Source organism: Ylistrum balloti, unplaced genomic scaffold (genome assembly GCF_031769215.1).
Source record: "Ylistrum balloti isolate Yb309-2 unplaced genomic scaffold, AGI_CSIRO_Ybal_v1 Utg372148, whole genome shotgun sequence".
Lineage (NCBI taxonomy): Eukaryota > Metazoa > Mollusca > Bivalvia > Pectinida > Pectinidae > Ylistrum > Ylistrum balloti.
In genome coordinates, this window is record NW_026783022.1 from 67,358 (window position 1) to 86,184 (window position 18,827).

Here is an 18,827-nt window from a genome sequence, read left to right on the forward strand (position 1 = left end):
ACACAGCCTAATCCCGGGGTCATTGGGTGCAAGCCTTAGTGGAGGTATGAAAGTTAGTTAAACCAAAAGGATGATTCATTTGCTTTCAAGGGATAAAATCTGCAAAGACTTTCAACTTGAATCCCTTTCCAATGCTGGTTCCCTACTGAGCCAAGTGAAAGGGTGTTTTTACAGATTCTGTTTTGCTATACGCCAACACCCTGAGCTTGGGAAACAGATGTTTTTGTGGCGCTCTTTTCCATAGACACACAACACTGATCATGGTGTGCCTTCCTGAGAAATTCTACCCCAGAGAAAACTGTTTTATGAATTTACATATTAAGATGGAAACTTGGCCAAAAGATACAGCCCAATTTGTTGCCCCTATGCACAAGGCACTTATATTGACTGTGTCCCAACTGTACCGAAACCTTCCGCCAGACGAAAAAATAAATAAAAAAATTGCTGTTTGCTTATAACAGAATCTAATAAGTTTTCTTGTTTACTCTTCAGCATTGTGCTAAAGGCAATTCCAACTATATACAACTGGTTCCCATGATTTATGCACAACACAGTCAGGCAGCCATAATATTTAGGTTTGTGGTTTTGCTATTGACCACAAAACCATTATATATTTACCCATTTATACTGAAGATTTATAATCACAATTTAAAGCACATACATCAAAACATTACCCTCCTATGATGAGAATTCTCTTCCCACAACATTTTTTTTTCATTGATGAAATGACCGGATGAAAATAATAAATTGTTTTATAAACAAATGAAAATGCTAACACAAGGAAGACATCAGATGGAATGATAAACTGCACTTTTGTAGTTTGTCTATGGAAAGCAATAAGAATATTCAAACAGAACAAGAAATCTCTGAAATGTTTGCCTGAAGACATGACATGTAGAAAATAATAGGTATGGCCTGATTGGTCGACCAGGCTTGGCCTAACCAGTGGGGGCCTTCTAGTTTCTAGATTGGCAGCAGCCACATGACAATATGCCGAACATTTGGATATATAGGCGGACGTTTTAATGAATGTTTTTACCAGTTTCATCGTCAGGCTTAATGAACAAACACAGCTTCCTCTAGTTCTTGTATGTAAAAACATCTCTCAGTGTTTAAAGCTCTTTTTCAACTAGGCTTTTTTCTATGACTATCATGCTTACATATTTGTAAAATTTTCAACAAAGTTGGAAAATATTCTTCTGACACTTATATCAATTAAAATTTCTTTTTCTTTTTTTTTAAGAAATATAACTTTTTTGGTCACTTACAAAGACATTGAAACTTAATATATCAGTAAACAGTTACAGGGAAACTGGAAAGGTTGTAACTATCATTACACTGACTGAAGAAATAAAGCAATTTTTTTTCCATTTAGAAATGTTTTCATTTGCCTTTTAACAGCATGAAGATTTCCCATCATGCAGCAATAATTTTCAATTGATGGGATTTTTGCAAAGGTGACAATTATACTATAGGTCTCATCAGGGGAATCAGTGCGTTTGGATGGGAAGATTGAGATAATCACCATTTCTCCACATTAAGAACCCTACAGATTCATTGTCAGATCCTCCCAGCTCACCTGCTTTACATATTTGATTTCCGTTTTAATGGTATGCAATCATAACTATAAAATGAAATCAAAGCAGCCTATTTCAAGTCACCAAATGTCATACAAGACTTAGAGCCAACTTTCATTATCCTCCAATGCTTATTTCACATTGTAGCAGATGCAATAATCACAATCACAGTGTTTTACTCGTGCTATCAGGCATATCTCTTGATGGAGTCCCAAACAATTTTTCTGATGTTGCAGCTCAGTCTTTGGAGTTAATGTATGTCTTTAAAATAACAGAATATCTTTGGTGTTATCGCATATTGCCTTAAGAATAACTGATCAATGTATTTGAAGTTAGTGTTTATCAACCTAAGAATTACTGAATGTCTTTACAGTTATTGCATATTGTCTTAAGAATTACTGAATGTCTTTACAGTTATTGCATAATGTCTTAAGAATTACTGAATGTCTTCGGAGTTAATGTGTATCTTGCATGTCCCGAAAATGATTGTTTTGGTAATATCTTTTATCTTTGGAGTCATCAAATGTCTTTGGGGCTCTCCATCTTTGTAGTTATTACATGATAAGCCTTTTGACTTGATATGTCTTTGGAATCATCACATGTCTTTTAAATAAACATATCTATGAAATTATTGCATGTCCTTGGAGTAATTATATGTCTATTGAGTTTTAAAATGTCTAGAATTCTAATAGTCATCATGTCTTTTGAATAATTTTACATCTATGAAATTATTACATGTCTTTGAAGTTATCATTTGTCTAGAACTCTGTATGTCTTTGGAGTAAGTTATCATTTGTCTAGAACTCTGTATGTCTTTGGAGTAAGTTATCATTTGTCTAGAACTCTGTATGTCTTTGGAGTAAGTTATCATTTGTCTAGAACTCTGTATGTCTTTGGAGTAAGTTATCATTTGTCTAGAACTCTGTATGTCTTTGGAGTAAGTTATCATTTGTCTAGAACTCTGTATGTCTTTGGAGTAAGTTATCATTTGTCTAGAACTCTGTATGTCTTTGGAGTAAGTTATCATTTGTCTAGAACTCTGTATGTCTTTGGAGTAAGTTATCATTTGTCTAGAACTCTGTATGTCTTTGGAGTAAGTTATCATTTGTCTAGAACTCTGTATGTCTTTGGAGTAAGTTATCATTTGTCTAGAACTCTGTATGTCTTTGGAGTAAGTTATCATTTGTCTAGAACTCTGTATGTCTTTGGAGTAAGTTATCATTTGTCTAGAACTCTGTATGTCTTTGGAGTAAGTTATCATTTGTCTAGAACTCTGTATGTCTTTGGAGTAAGTTATCATTTGTCTAGAACTCTGTATGTCTTTGGAGTAAGTTATCATTTGTCTAGAACTCTGTATGTCTTTGGAGTAAGTTATCATTTGTCTAGAACTCTGTATGTCTTGGGAGTAAGTTATCATTTGTCTAGAACTCTGTATGTCTTTGGAGTAAGTTATCATTTGTCTAGAACTCTGTATGTCTTTGGAGTAAGTTATCATTTGTCTAGAACTCTGTATGTCTTTGGCATTATCATATCTCTCTGTAGTTTATCATATGTCATTGCAGCTATTGTCATGTACATGAACAAGTGTAAACTTGAAAAAAATGTATGTTGACTAATTTAAATATATTTATCAAGTAAGATGTCAAACTCTTTATCCTAACGGCCATTTATTGTAGTGGTTATTTGTTCAAGGCTTAAACCCACCTTCTGATCATAATCAAAACCAGTGTTATTTGACTCGGACGGGAAAGAAAAAGCTGATTGACAGATGAAAAAATAAAATCAAGATGATTAAATCGGCTTTGTAAAATTCAATCACTCCTGACACGGGAAACAATGTAATTTGAGCATTTTTCTCCTGTCACAGTTGATGTTTTAACTTGATATGTCAAGTCCTGGTATTTGTCCAATGTGTAAGATATTCTGACATGATTCAGTAAAAAGAGCAAAACACAAAAGAGCTCCACTAACTTGCTGAATTACGTACACAACATGCAATCAGATCTACTTCCGATAACAGTCAGAATTTTGTAATTGTTAAGACAACAAAATGAAATTTTTAAGTACAGTTTAAACTTTAGAAGTACAATTATAGTGCTTAAGTAGACAATGAAAATTTTATATTCACATTGGGACTTTGTCTGACACTATGTTACAAATGCCTCTCCAATACCCAACCTACTCAAAGCCAAAAATGTCTCATAAAACAGATTACACAGACAAATATTCCACCAAGATCCATTTCAAGAGTCTTTCATGAAAACATAACAAAAATGTTTAAAGGTTTTAGAATAAGAAATAATTGTCGACCTCATTCGTTTCAATCAACTGGTGTCTTTTTACCTGTTATAAAAACCTTTGATGAAATATTCGCTGACCAATTACACCTGACAAAGGATAATTTGATGGGAGATGTTAATCTGCCGTTCCAGGGGGAACTGAGACGGGATTGGATTGGTTTTATGTTTAACAAATGTCATATAAATATCCCTGGAGAAAAACAACTCTCAACTTTATACCTCTAACAGTAAATTTTGACAAGTTAATATTGCACTTTCATCCCCTAAGCTATAACACTTACACAATTAAGGCCATTAATGTGTAAAATGACTTTAAAAATGGCAATAAATTTCAGGAAACAACTGCTCAAGATATAACTATTGCAAGAAATTATCAAATTTATTAAATATTTGTCTTTGATGGTTAAAATGATGATTCTTTTTTAAATTCAAAATGATCATGCAGTTTTCTTACCGTTAAAAAACTGATCTTCTCCCCCTCCCTGGTTTTCTGATTTCATTAACTTAGATTCTTCAATCATGTTACACAGTAAATATCTTAATATTCCTAAGTATAACAGAATTTAATTATAGCTAAGTATATTACCAAATTAACAGTATATTTTTAACTCATACATACTTGTATTTTACAAATGAACTCAAGATTAAATACATAACTTTGACCCTAAATCAATACCTAAGTTACACAGAGAAAACCTATAATGAATTGGACATTTGACATTTCATCATTTAAAAAAAATGACTGTGAAGTCTTTTTGAGTACAGTGGAAGGGTTTTTCAGGAGGAGAGGGGTGGAGGGAGACGTTGAAAAGATCCAGATCGAACCATACAGTGACACACATGAGTGATCCCTCAAGAGCGTTGAGAGAATGTACTCGGTGACCTGTCCCACAATTCCCTGCCACATTCCACCAGTAAACATACCATATGAATCATGTTGTTGTTTGTAGCCTGGGGTATACGTTAATGCTTTCCGACACTTCTGCAACCCCCTTGACAAATAAACCCATTTAGAGGGCCAGCTCGTAATTCTCACACCTCATTGCACACAATTAATATCAAATATACAGAAATCGGTTTCAATTTATCCTCAAAAAAGGGATTTTCCAGTAGCCTTTACTTAATCAGCTGTTTACATATATTCCATTTAAAAATCCAATACGTTTTGATATGCCTGCCGTGAATTCAATATCTGTGTGCCACAAAACAACAGTTATATTGCGGTGGGTAAAGTTACCACAGTCCTTGTACTGTTCAGGTATAAATACATTTATATTGCACTCAGAAACCTCAGTATTAATTCTATTGTTCTAATATTATATTCAACATTTGATAACTGATCTTCTTCGTCCCTTATTAACTTACCTGGAAATTACAGAAACCTGTTGACAACGACAACCATTCCTCGTTTGTGGCTTCCATTGAAACGTTCTTCTTTCCAGTGGCATTGCATTTATAACATCTTTCATTGCCCTTTTTTATACATCATCAGAAAATTGACCAGTAGAGAATATTGATTTTTCCCCCCCCTCCCAACAAGCATGATATTAACGCCTGTGTTATGTACTTGTAAGGCCCCCCTCTGTTACTGCTGACACAGCTGAAATATGATAAAGATCTGTCATCTTCCTCTACAATATTTAAATTGTGGTTGATTTGGAGTGAATTTCTCGGGTTTCATATTTGTGATATTAAGGAGATTGTACAAAAGACACACAAGTGACTAGCACCAAAAACATACATCATCAGCTGCTTAAAAAAAAATCTCAAAATAGTGACATGATACCTTAGGGACTTAGCAACAAATGATCTCCCTTTTATGAGAAATTTACAACAGTGTTTGTTTGAGTGTATCATAGTTTATGGTCTAGATTTATTTTAAACATTTATGGTTTGTTTTTTATGAATTGTTACTGTGTCTAAGTTTTAACAGCCTCATTATCCTTTTCATAGTTTTTAATGCGATAAAAAAAGGAATGAAAATTTTAAATATTTTGTTATGAATACAATATGTAACATGTAATGAATGCACGTTTGAGATTGAGAAAATAAATGATCTGATGCTTGATATATCAAATGAAGAGATGATTTTAGTAGACTTTGTTTATAAATAACACTTGTAAATAAATGGGAATCAATTTCACCTCTTGGGTGGTCTTTACAGAAAGGTTTAGTAAACTTTTTACTCTTCCGTCAATTTCAAGTCTCGTAGAAATAAAACCTAATGGGATGATGCTCAATGACTTATCCAACACAAGTTTATAAATATTTACAAGCCAATGTTCTGCTGACAAGACAATGGATAGTTTCCAAGGGAGAAAGGCCTGAAGTAGGAAACAAGGGAAAAAACAATGTATCAAGCGTTAAAACATTCAACTGATCAAAGAAACAGAAATGAAAAAAAGTCTTAAAGACAAGGTTGAATTCTGCTATAAAGTCATACATGTGTTTTTGGTTGTGAGACAGATTGCCTGCGGCTCAAAATGGTATATACACAATATATGTCACAATCTGTTCAATCTTTCACTGTACCAGGACCTTGGGAAGGAATGCACCGAGTGACTTGGCCCATAAAGAGCAGTGCCTTCTGGGATATTTTCTACATTATGATGTACACATAAGACACATTAATGGTATGGAGGCATGAAAACAATCTGTGAATGACTTCCATAGGTAACCTTACACATTCTTCTATATAAGAAATTTGGGCCTAAAATGGGAAGGGAGATAATTATTGAAAAAATATTTTAAGGATTATTGTAGGGGTGGGAAAGGAAGGGATGGGTGAATTTGGGGTGGGCAAGTTAAGGTGTTAAAAAAGGGAATATAAAGAAGGCATTTCTAGTGGTTTAGGACTAAAACAGGGAATAGGTAGCTGAACAAGAAATGAAGGGACAACTTCCACGTACAGCCTTAAAGGACAAAAAAAAAAGAAAAAATATTCTTAAATGTTTTGTAATGAAATCACTTAAATTTTATCACAAAAAAAAATATTTCTGAGAACATATTTAAACCATTATTAAACATATTCTTTCAGAATTGAACTCTACATGTATATTTCCTCCTTACGGAAATCCTAGCCGTTCATCAAATATAAACTTCCTGTAATTGTTTAAAAGATATTGATGCATGGTAACAATGCTGATGTTATCTATGCTATTGTGTTAACAACATTTCCAAAGGGATGTGAAGCAGGAAATCTGCACTACTCTGCTGTTATCCTCCATGTCTGTTCTATAGGATCACATGTGGCAACCACAAAATAAATATTTCTATTCCTTGTTCATACATTTACCTGTCCTGGTATGTCAACATCTGTCAATCTCTTATTTCAACATAACATTCTAAAACAAACATTATAAAGTCAGACTCTGATATATGAATTAACTGTATATTTTTTCCAGGAAAAAAAAAACAAAACAAATAAAACTTCTGTAAACTTCCTGTTCAAATAACTGTTTTTCCAATTTCTCTTTGTCATTACAGGAAAGAGATGTCAAAATCTTTTAAAGCGTAACTTTCTGGCTCAGTAAAGATTTTATTTGGAAGAAAGAAATTCCACTTTGAACACTTATAAATATTCCTTAGCCCACCTGTATTTATACTGTTTCACTAACTGATACTAAACACCTCTCAACGACATCAACATCGACTTCTGACATTACACCTCTACCATTACAGAGCTAATGGTTTCAAAGAAGCCCATTTGAATTTATGTCAACGCTTTTTAACAGGGGTTAAATTCAAATGATTTCTTCTCTCTACAGTTCAAACATATCTGGAGGCTCTGAGTAGAGCCTACCAGATCTACATCTGGTGTTTTGGAACTGCACTCCCTGATCCCGTTGTACGGGCCAGCCATGCCATTGTATCATAGATAGATAGTATTATCATGTCATTTAAAACTACCATGTCGTCGTTTAGAAGGCTTGAAACTTGAGAATAAATTCTATTTTATTTTTTTTATTCCATCAAATCCTTACAAACCAACACAGACATTAAAGAGTTTGCTAACCCTAAATCTTTTCCCTTTCAGAAATTTACAACCACACGTGACTGGTATTTTCTTTTTATTACTGTTACGTTTTTTGATATCTGTAGCAATAACCAATATTGAGGACAAATCTGCAGATTAGCAACTGTCACTTTGGACTACACTTAATTATACCTTATCACAACCCAACAACTTGCAGCCGTTATTGAACGGAAAAAATGTCACCGACAGCATTTTTGTACCTAAGACAAAGGTCACCTCTGATAACTATTACATCTATGCAGCAGGAAAAGATAAATGTCCTTTTTGCATACAATAAGAATTTATCTCTTATAACGTTCCAAACCGGTTTACATAATTTTTCAATATGAAGATTTCTAGTGACTTATCTGTACTTTAATTTTACTGTCCTTGATATTCTGGCAGACCAAGAAAATCCTGTTTAATTCCAGTCAAAGTTCAGGTGGCAAAAGTAATATCTGTGTGTACTCAATATGGGTACAATGTGTTAAAAGCAGATCTCATTTGATAAAAGTGTCTATCTGTTCCTGTACATTTGGATAAATATCTCCTTATCTTCAATCTGTCATCATAAAATGGGGAAAAGTGTTTCAGGGATCAAAGGGTATACTTCATATCTCTCATCACCATGATAATGTATCTGAAAATCTTCAGGCTTAAAATTTTACACCTTATTTATCACTAAATCGAGAAATCAAACAATCATTCTGTACTGAAGACAAGAAAAGGAGAAAACAGAATAAAAAAATCAAAACATGTGGAATTAGATAAGAATACAAAAACAAAAATATTGCATTTGTAACCTAATTGAATACTACATAAATATGATTATTTGTTTTGGGTGTTTTTCAGTCTATTTAAACTTTTTTTTTAAAGCAAGAGAAAAGCCAACAAATGGCTTTCTGGGAATAACTATAGATTTGGTTATACTACATTGTATAACAATACCTAAAAAACTTTATTGATTTTCTGCATACCTTTTTCGTTTTAGGAAGTATACATGTCTTGATAGCTTGTTTTAATGGTTCTAAAAAGATACTGTAACTGAAAAAATGCTCGAAAAGCATGCTGTATACAAAATAGTTTTGATGGACATATAAGAAGTGTAAGTGACTTTTTAATTGATGTTTTTATCTTGAATCACGAAATAATGTTGACCACATTTCACCTTTCTGCGTCTCTGTACCTGAAATTTTCACCTGCATTCTGGTTTCTACCTGATGGCAGGACCAGCTGATTGATTAAATGCAAAAGATTGGAATCCCGTCGGTCCACGATGATGTGGAAATCAGGCTTACATTGATTAGATCCTCATTAAAATCGCGTTCTCAAAGGCTTAGACTTCGTACCTAACCAGGGATCTCAAGGATTGGCAAGCCCACCAGGCCCCTTCACTTTCTCACTGAATCCAACACCAGCAGCGAATCCGTCATGCGAAGGAAATGCATAGACTGTTGAGAATAATCTATGAGGAAACTACGGGAGGACTATTCAACGTAAATTGAAAACTCGTATCTAATATTCGCACAAAGGCAGTGAGAATGTTTGATAATAGACTCATATGCTGTAGATTACCTGGTGAAAGATGTTCCATTACTTGGCCATTATGCTAGCCTCAGGTGATATACACTATCCGTTTTGACCAAACATTGGTTTTATTGCTTATTTATACCGTTGTCATTATTAACTCTACCCGACATGTCAATGATATTTTAACTTGCGGCTTTAGATGATTAGGGTCCTGTTTGAATGCATACGTAATGTTAATTCTCATCTGTATAAAGCCTTATATCCTGCGAATTGATCGCCGATCAAATCCTCTTTTCTGCGCTCATAAAAATCTACATGACTGACTCTTCCAAGAGAAGTGATGTCAAAATTCAATCCCAACACATTTCATGCATGAAGAGTTTGAATTATAATTACCTTTATCCAAACATTTCCTTCAAAACTTGCAGTTAATTGCTTTCCATCAAACTCATTCTTCCATTTTTGTGTAAAATATTTGTCCAGTCAACTATTTGTTGATTCTAGGCAAACAAATCCTTCACAGTTCAGAACTGGAGTTGTACTTTTCAAACTTTGGAATTAAATATTGATATGGATAAAAATTGTTTACCATATCAAATACACTGCTTATGTCAATATCATCTCAAATATATACAAAAGTTCTAGAAAATAAGTATATACAACAGTTCCACAAAATATCAACGTATCACTATATACTTGTATTGAAGAACTTAATAATGTTGAACCCTGTTGAAGACTTAAAATGTAACAGTTAACACTAGCTCTAAAGAAATATATGAATGATCGGGAATATATCAATTTAGTTAAAATTTTAACAAGATTGTTAGCAAATCAATTACACTTCTCCTATTGCTTTTTTTAAAGAATCAAATTGAAGTTGATACCAAAACAGGTTTAAGGGGTTAAAGAATAAACAAGAATTTTAATAAATCAATTGGTTATCTACATGCTTCTGTTAATAGAAGAGAAAAGGCCACAGTTCAGAATTCACTTCTCCAGGCAAGACTTAAATCTCCAAAAAGTTTCAAAGCTGGATGTATTCTCTACTTCCTGTTAAGTAGACACCAGACCCTTCAACTGATTTATAGATTTGCACTATTCTGTGTAATTTAAGAAACCATTAACACTGACCTGGTCAGCTGAGGACAGACCCAGGTCATGTAGTGTCCAGACTGGTCAGCTGAGAGGTCAGTCTTCTTTATCAGCTGTATTTCATTCTCATTTAGACATAACACAGTATAAAGCTGGCCTCTGTCATATACAGGAGGTGTTGAAATATTCAAATTCACCTTGCTTTTTTAATAATACAATAATATATTTCAACAAATAAAAGATTCTCATGTATAACAATTTGATATAACTGTGACCCGTGGCTTACTAGTCTGACGACTAACTATGGAGCTACAGAGAAGCTACCTCTAGCCGAGCAGTTTAAACACTGGTAAATACTAACTGCAATATACATACTCCAATTCCAGGAAAGAACTTGCCCTGGAGTTTTCCAGGGGTTGCAGTGATGCTCATAGGGCATGGCTAAATACTATTCCCGAGTCCCTACATGGGTGCCATGTAATGGAGGTCATTTTTTATTCCAACACCTCAGCTAGGATTTGAACTGGGATCTCTAGCCAATACTTATCTGATGCTCTACAAGAGAAGTTCTTCTTCACAGAACAGTAAACTGTAGCTATTTTTTATCTGGGTTACAATTTCATTGTTCCATATTCCCAGTTTCTGAATTCCTAATGAAAATATCCCAAAGAACAAACACAACATCTGTTTTTCAAAATCATTGTCTGCAAAGTGAAGGCGGTAAATTGTAAATACGGAATTACATGTTGTATGCCTTTTTTTGTTAATATCATTATCTTTCGAATGAGAAGAAAATTAGTGCTGGAAGAATATCTATGCATTAACGTAAGTATACAACGGTGGCCTGTTGCAATATCTACCTGGCAAAAATATCTGTGACATTTAAACTACAAAACATGCAATGTGGTGGCTGCATAAGAGGATTACAACCAGTCCATCAGCTCATTCACTTGATCTGACATACACGTCTGCAGTTCTCTCCACATTAGACTGGCAATCACCGTTATAGATGTGCACAATAGCTGACATAACAAACCCATAGAAATAACCAAAAAGACATGTTTGATTTCCGTATTCATCCTATAAACTTGCCTCAAATGAAAGCTGCCTTTCCCTTTCCTGTGTTATAATGAAACCGTTAAAGATTGTGTATTCAGACGTGGAGAAATTGAAATGGTATTCAACTTTCAGAACATTTAACCTTCTCAAGTAACATTAAATTGATATTTATTGTGGTGCCATGATTTCTTTTTCTCATGGCTTAGAAACCTCTCCCAGGATTCAATAATGATACTTTGGATCAGCAATATTAGCATTAATCGGCAGTCAGGTTAAAGAAAATTTTTAATGTGATCAAATTTGTTTGAGATTTGCTTAAATTCTGTAGGTTCAAGTTGAAAATGGGGGCTAAATAAAAAAGTACCTCATAAATATGTTTAAAAAATTACAATAACATATGGTTTTTAATTCCAGATGAAATATTCACCAATCAAGTAAATTTAGGACACATTTCAATAAAATCCTAATGTTCTACTTTGTGTTTTTCCACAAGGAACATAACTCAACACTTAAAAGAAATTTGGTATAACTCTACCAATTTTAACAGGACAAAGAAACCCATTATTGAAACCTTATCCAGAGGCAGGCATGACTATCCATGCAAGCTTTTATAAATGCGGAAAATATTATACATTTATTTTGAAAACTACAAATTTCATTAAAGGCATTCAAGAACTTTGACTGATACCTAAACCCTACAGCACACAGTATGAAACAGATCTGACAGAAGTTTGAGTGTATAAAACCTAGGAATCCAGCTCTAGTTTTTACCGTTTGCCCTCACTGATCAGTGGTATGGCTTGAAAGCATTCTGAATGCAAGGATGAGAACCCTTTCTACAAAGTGTAATCAATCTTTTTATGTTTCTCTTCGTTAACAAAGCATGACTTCCTTCTAATGAAACCCTGACGGTAAAACTCTTGTCTTGGTATTCCTCTACCCTCTACAGTACCCTCCTCCTCCTCTCTCGAATCTTTTACAGATTTTGCATCAGATTCACTTGTACTTCTAGCTGTTGGTTTCTTTAGAAAGTACAGCTTGACCCTCAACTGTCTGCCTGTGGACTTGGAATCGGTAATATGATGCTGTAAAGTAAAGGCCTATCTTGATCTCCTAACAAGTTATCTCATGGTTTTTATTAACGACCATGTCTTACCTTGCTGATGCAAAAATGAACAAAAGCAAGTGCCCTAAAGTCCTGTTCTGACTATAAAACAATTCAATAGACCTCCAATAGTTTCTTGTCAAATGAAAATATCTTCTATTAGACACCATCTTTTCCATGTAACAGAAATGACACATCTAATCATTTTTTTTTCTTTCGCCATTGTTTTTATGATTACAGTTCACTGTATACCAGAACTTCCAGATGCAGCAAATGATAATGTGTTTTGGAAAGACAAAAAAATCCACAAAACAAAACTGAAACATAAAAATTTTCATACACAGTTTGAATTTTCCACTAATATTTAAATAAAACAAACTACTTGCTGACCAGTTTTAGTTACAGTTAACTGAAGTTTTCATTATTGTGTGGCATCTTATCAGTATTTTTTATCAAACTTTTCATTAAACTAGACCTAGCCATAATTCAATTATCTGCAGGAATCAGCCAGGATTATAATGATGAAATGTCTCGCTGTATGAATACATAATTAAAGCTAATCCATGAGACTTTCTTATAACTTTTACTGAATCAAAACTCGTAAAAAAAGGGAAAAAAAAATCTTATCGTGGGAAATCCCAAAGTTTCTACAAAAATTTGTTCTCAAAAACAAACTTTGAAGATAAAGATCTCTGCCTCTTCCAAAGTTTTCTAACATTTTTTTCTCCTCCATTAAATGAAGAGTTCCATCTAAAGGGAGATAAGTGGGAACAAGCCTAACATAAAATCACAGTCTGAAGTTGAAAAACCTCATGATTGACTACAACTTGTTTGATGGGGACCATATGTAATAGAATAGATTTATCAAAGAGGAAAAAGAAACAAAACATGTCTTTGATGAACTGGTCTGCATCAGTGTATTTAAACCAACATGCAGATAGCATTCGCTAGGCAGACTCAGCTTTGATGAATGTTAATCAGTCATCAAGAGAGACCATCGGTCTGAAACACATCCCTCCTCCCTTAAAAAAAGTATTTTTTCTTTTGTAAACCGGTCTTTCACACATACACACACAGCCATAGAGATCTACCAATGGGAAAAAGCCTGAATCATATCTTTCAAAATGCTTAATTATTATGAGGGCATTTTCATCAAGGAGGTGTGAAACTCTGTCATTATCATGTAATTAATTTCATGAAAATTACCTCTCATGATGACCTAAACATCAAGATATTACCAACTTCCTTATGTTATAGACAGAAAATTGCCATTTCTGTGAAAGGAGTTCAGAAATTATATTTCAGTATTCTATAAAATTGAAATATGACTCAGCTAATTCAGCTTAGCAATGTAACATCACATGGACTGGTAACAAGATTGAAAACTTTACAGTGTATATAAAGCTTAACTCATGAACATCAAAAAGAGACACACTAAACAGTCTGAAATGAACAACATATTATTGATTTCCTATCTTGATATAAACATGTAGAAACTACTGTCAGATGCACTATTAGGATGAAATAAATACTTTGGCCACAAACAAGTTAAGATTTCATGCTCATGTGTTTGTGTTTTTTTCCGTTGTTGACTCACTCCAATCAGCTATATCCCACGTCTTTGCTTACGTCATCTCTATCGACTCAGAAAAACCTCCTACGCAAGACCACTTCTACACACTGTGGTGTATACAATGTTCGATTGTAAACAATACGCATCTAATCCCAATATCCATGGCCGTCATTATACACAAGGCTAAATAAGATTGAGGAGCAACCTGAATACTAAACTTCAATGCATACAAGATCAGTCAAGCGGTCAGAATCTACGAATTTATATTTTAGAAGAATGGCCTGCTGGTTAGGAAAGTTTGTGTGGTGTCAAATTCAGAACGCCTGAAGGCTATAGATGTTACGACTGCCTAAACGTCTAGATACTAGTTATAAATCAAGTTTTATCCACTCATTTGACAAGTATACCTAGTTACATCTTATTTTGTGAGGAGTTTATCACTGTGAAATGGGATTTGAAAATGGCAATAAATATTAAGCCAAGTTAAATTTTTCATTGGCTCGGGAATAAAATTTTTAACTTTATTAATATTTACAGGCTATCAAACAACATTCTTTGTCGGGACTGTTTGAAATTTTAAACATGTGAAGAACTTGAACTGACATAACACACATACCAGTAGGTATGGAACACTTTCAGTCAGATTTTTAAGAAGAAAGATTGACGTCAACAAGCAAGAAAAATTTACACCTCTTCAATCGTCCATGCTGTCCTAACACATTAAAATCTCACCACCAGGTTTCCAAGCACATAAACATTGAAGTGTAGCCATCCAATGAAAAGGACACATCTTTTTGATGCAGAGCTACTTGAAAATACTTTAAAGTCTTAATAAATGTCAAACTGAACTCATGAACTTAAAGAAATATGAAGTTGGACAGAGAGAGCATTTGGTGCGTATATGATTGGCGAGAATAATTGGGTAAGATGTGTGATAACCCTTCTGGGTACATCTGCTGATGGTGTTACGTATATCTACCAGATAAGTTAGTGCGCATGAATGCCTCCTAATTTGGTAATTCTGAGACACCGATGAACTTCAGATATAATCATACAAAAAAATCTCTAATCATTTCTCCTCATTAGATGCGTCAAAATCTAAACTTTCTCTGATATGCAACACAAGTTTCACCAACAAAATTGAAACGGCGTTGGAATGTCTTTACTTCAGAAATTTACAGGTATTGAATGTTCTATATTGATCATTACCAACACCAAAAACATCATAAAATTCTCTCTAATCTTTTTTAGTTTATACCTATAAAATGCTTCGTCATATAGTTATGTACACGCGAGTTAGCCTTAAACAGCTATCTGTATTGATGAGAGTTATGGGTTTGTACTCATTCAGAAAAGGAAACGTAATCATTTGAATTAGTTTTAAGAGGTTCTTCTGAAGAGTCTTGCTTTAATACTGAGTTTAGATTTATGTATAGGATTCAGGAACGATGAGGAAAATGTGATTGGATGGCGTCAAATGTGTGTGTTAAGATAATGATTACCTGTTGCTGACCTAACAAAGACTCCTGAACATTAGGACATCTAGACAGGCCCCTGTCACCAGATTTCTGATTTTATTAACAAGATATGAGACTGAATATTAGGATCTCTTTAATCCTCCTAAAATTTCAAAGTTAGGGAGCATATAAACTATTTCACAAATGCAGATTGACCTTTCTTTACAAAAAAAAAAAAATGACTGGTGGCTAGTCTAAATATCCCTAAATTATTCTGGAATTCCAGAATTTTCTTTAAAACAATGTGTTGTCTTTATTCTATTATTATTTGAAAAATTCCAACATTCCATGAAAAAAATATAAAATCTTATACACATGTCCATATTTGAACAATTGTGTGTCACATCTTGAATGACTTATTTAAATAGCAATTGAAATCAGGTCAAATTTGTGTAAAATCCAAGCATTTCCTTGTACATTTTAAAAGTACTCCTAAAACCTATTAAACAATCGCCATATAAAATATACAGAAACAGTATCATAACCTTTATCAGAAATACGATAGGTGGCAGGCAAGTTATCTAGGAAGTTCAACATCAAATATTTCTTTAAAAAGTTTTTGATTAATAGCATAAATGATTTTTTCCAAGCAATATACCTGTTGTTACATGTCCAAGAGAGCTATTCTACTAGAGCCTTCTCATGTTGAAATCTATTTTGATAAAAATCTATAAATATCATGTCTTTATTTAACAATATCTCATCAGGGTCTACACAGAAATTCTGGTGGAATGACCGAGGATAGACTTAGTGCTGGATAATTATGTAGTGTTTGTTGGTAAGTCTACAGTACATCAACAAATAGGACTGGGCTTATTACCAAGCATGGAATTTATATAGCATGAATATGGTAAGGTTTAGTTTGTATGTCAAGTTTAGAGAGTAAATAATTCAGTGAGGCCAACAATGAACTCTCTTCTTACGAGAACAAAATATCAAACTTTGAAAAAAAAAAAAAAAAAAGAGAGAGAAAAAAAAATCAATAAAAACCATTCATTGTTGACAAACAGGTTGCACTTCCATATTGTAAATGTTGATGTTGTAACTGCCCCAGACTCAGTCTTAATTACAGGTAACGTATTAAATATTTATCATTTCTATATATTTGTTTCCTAATCAATGTTGGCCGGGCAATCTACCAGACGCCATTCCTGTAACAAGCACCTGTATACATGTGACAACATCGTCACTGGTTATAAAGATAGCTACTGTGCTCTCTAATTAAAACTACAGAATAATGGAATTGGCAATGAACTTTCATCTGTAATTAAATATACTGAATCATGGCATTCACAATGAACTTCAATCACATTTATTATGATGAGGTCCAATTCTTCTTTTTTTTATCACAGTAAAGCCTTGTTCAATGACAATTTAACATCAAACAACAAGAATGTTATTTCCCTCATTTATGTCCTTCTCTCAGCGAGAGAGAGAGAGAGAGAGAGAGAGAGAGAGAGAGAGAGAGAGAGAGAATAGATTACATGATCTGAAAGATATTCAGTAAATCAACAAAAAAGCTGTAAGGAAGCTTTTTTTCTCGATGGTTTCAAGATATTTGTGGTTTTAAAGTAAACATGACAGAAACATTTGAAATCTTCAAGTACCTGCGTCCTAGTGTTTATGACAGATATTAAAACCACGGGATAGGACATTAGAATTCTGTCAACATCCAAAATAAACAAATAGAGAATTTAACAAGGCCCTAATATTTAAATGACTGTGTGTCATCCAGCAACATGGAAATGAGGTTATGACAACTTGATTACCTATAGTTTTTGTACTCAGCCTTGTCACATTACAAGGCTTTCAGATACTGCTCAATATTGACATATGACATCACCTTCCCTATCTATTAACAAGGTAAGTGAAATATATTTTGTCACAATCAATAAAATTCATGTTCTTTCAGTTTATTCTGGGTTACTTCAACAATAAACTAGGATGAATCTATCATAGCTGTTTTGGTTTTTTGGGGGAGGGGGACTCTCTATCATCTTGAACATTTTTCTGTTACTGTGGATGTGTTTTACTGAAACTGACCTCGACAATAAGAATAAAAACCCTATAAATTTTCTACTCAGCCCTAAATAAATAAACTGTCACAACATAAATTGTTCCCGAAAATGCCAATCCTTGAATTTCAGCGTATGTGATAACAGCTAAGGTTAATATGTAGTCCTACCCTGGCTGGCTTCCTATTAAAGGTAAAGGAAATGGACTGATATATATAACTCACTTCACAGGAACAGTTTCTTGTTTATCATAACTTATCCTCAAAGTTCATTCAAAGTCTAGTCAACTGTTAGCGAGTTCAGTAAGCTTAACTTAAATGTTCACAGGAGAATATCAACTGACAATACATATATAAAAAACAGAAAATTTGAAATTTCTTGGTCATTCTACTTTAAAACCTGTACATTTCACTTTTACTTTACTTTTAAATTCTTTACATATTCTTTAGTGTAATCTCATCTGAGCCATGAAAAAAAAATTGGAAGGGGACAAAGTGTTACAGGTTTTATTTAAGACATTCAAAAAGTATTTGCTAGAAAAAGAGATAGAAAAAGACTCAGGTATTTGCAACTTATGAATAAATAAATAAAAATAGATAATTAAAGAAATAAAATAAATAAATAAATAAAAAGCCCACATTGTTGATGTAAGTAAACAATATTCTAGCTGGTACATTAAGTTTTATATATACAGTTGAATTATTGTAAATCAATCATTATTAATTATTAAAGTGGTTCATAATAATTTCTTTTCATGATTTAGAAAGGTATGGCTTTTTTTTTTTTTTTTAAATGTCGCATTTTTGTCAATACAGTCCTATACACAAGCACTTCCATAATGACAGCCTATCCCATTCATATCACATTTCCTCCTTACTTCTCATCACTTACACATAACATATCACTGACTAATACAAGTTAACGTTAAGTTATTGATATTGATAACACTATCTTACAGCCTTTCTGTACCAATACACTTATCATATAGTATAATATCTAAGCTGGCTAAGAAACTGTCTTTAAAACTTTTAATCAAATCATTTA

The 18,827-nt window shown here is 33.4% G+C and overlaps 1 protein-coding gene across 2 annotated transcripts in view; it reads right to left on the bottom strand.

Annotated features, from left to right (window-relative positions):
* The window catches only part of LOC132564296 (nuclear hormone receptor HR96-like), a 71,067-nt gene that overhangs the window by 19,205 nt on the left and 33,035 nt on the right, over positions 1-18,827 (bottom strand). The gene's annotated exons all lie outside the window — the stretch shown is intronic.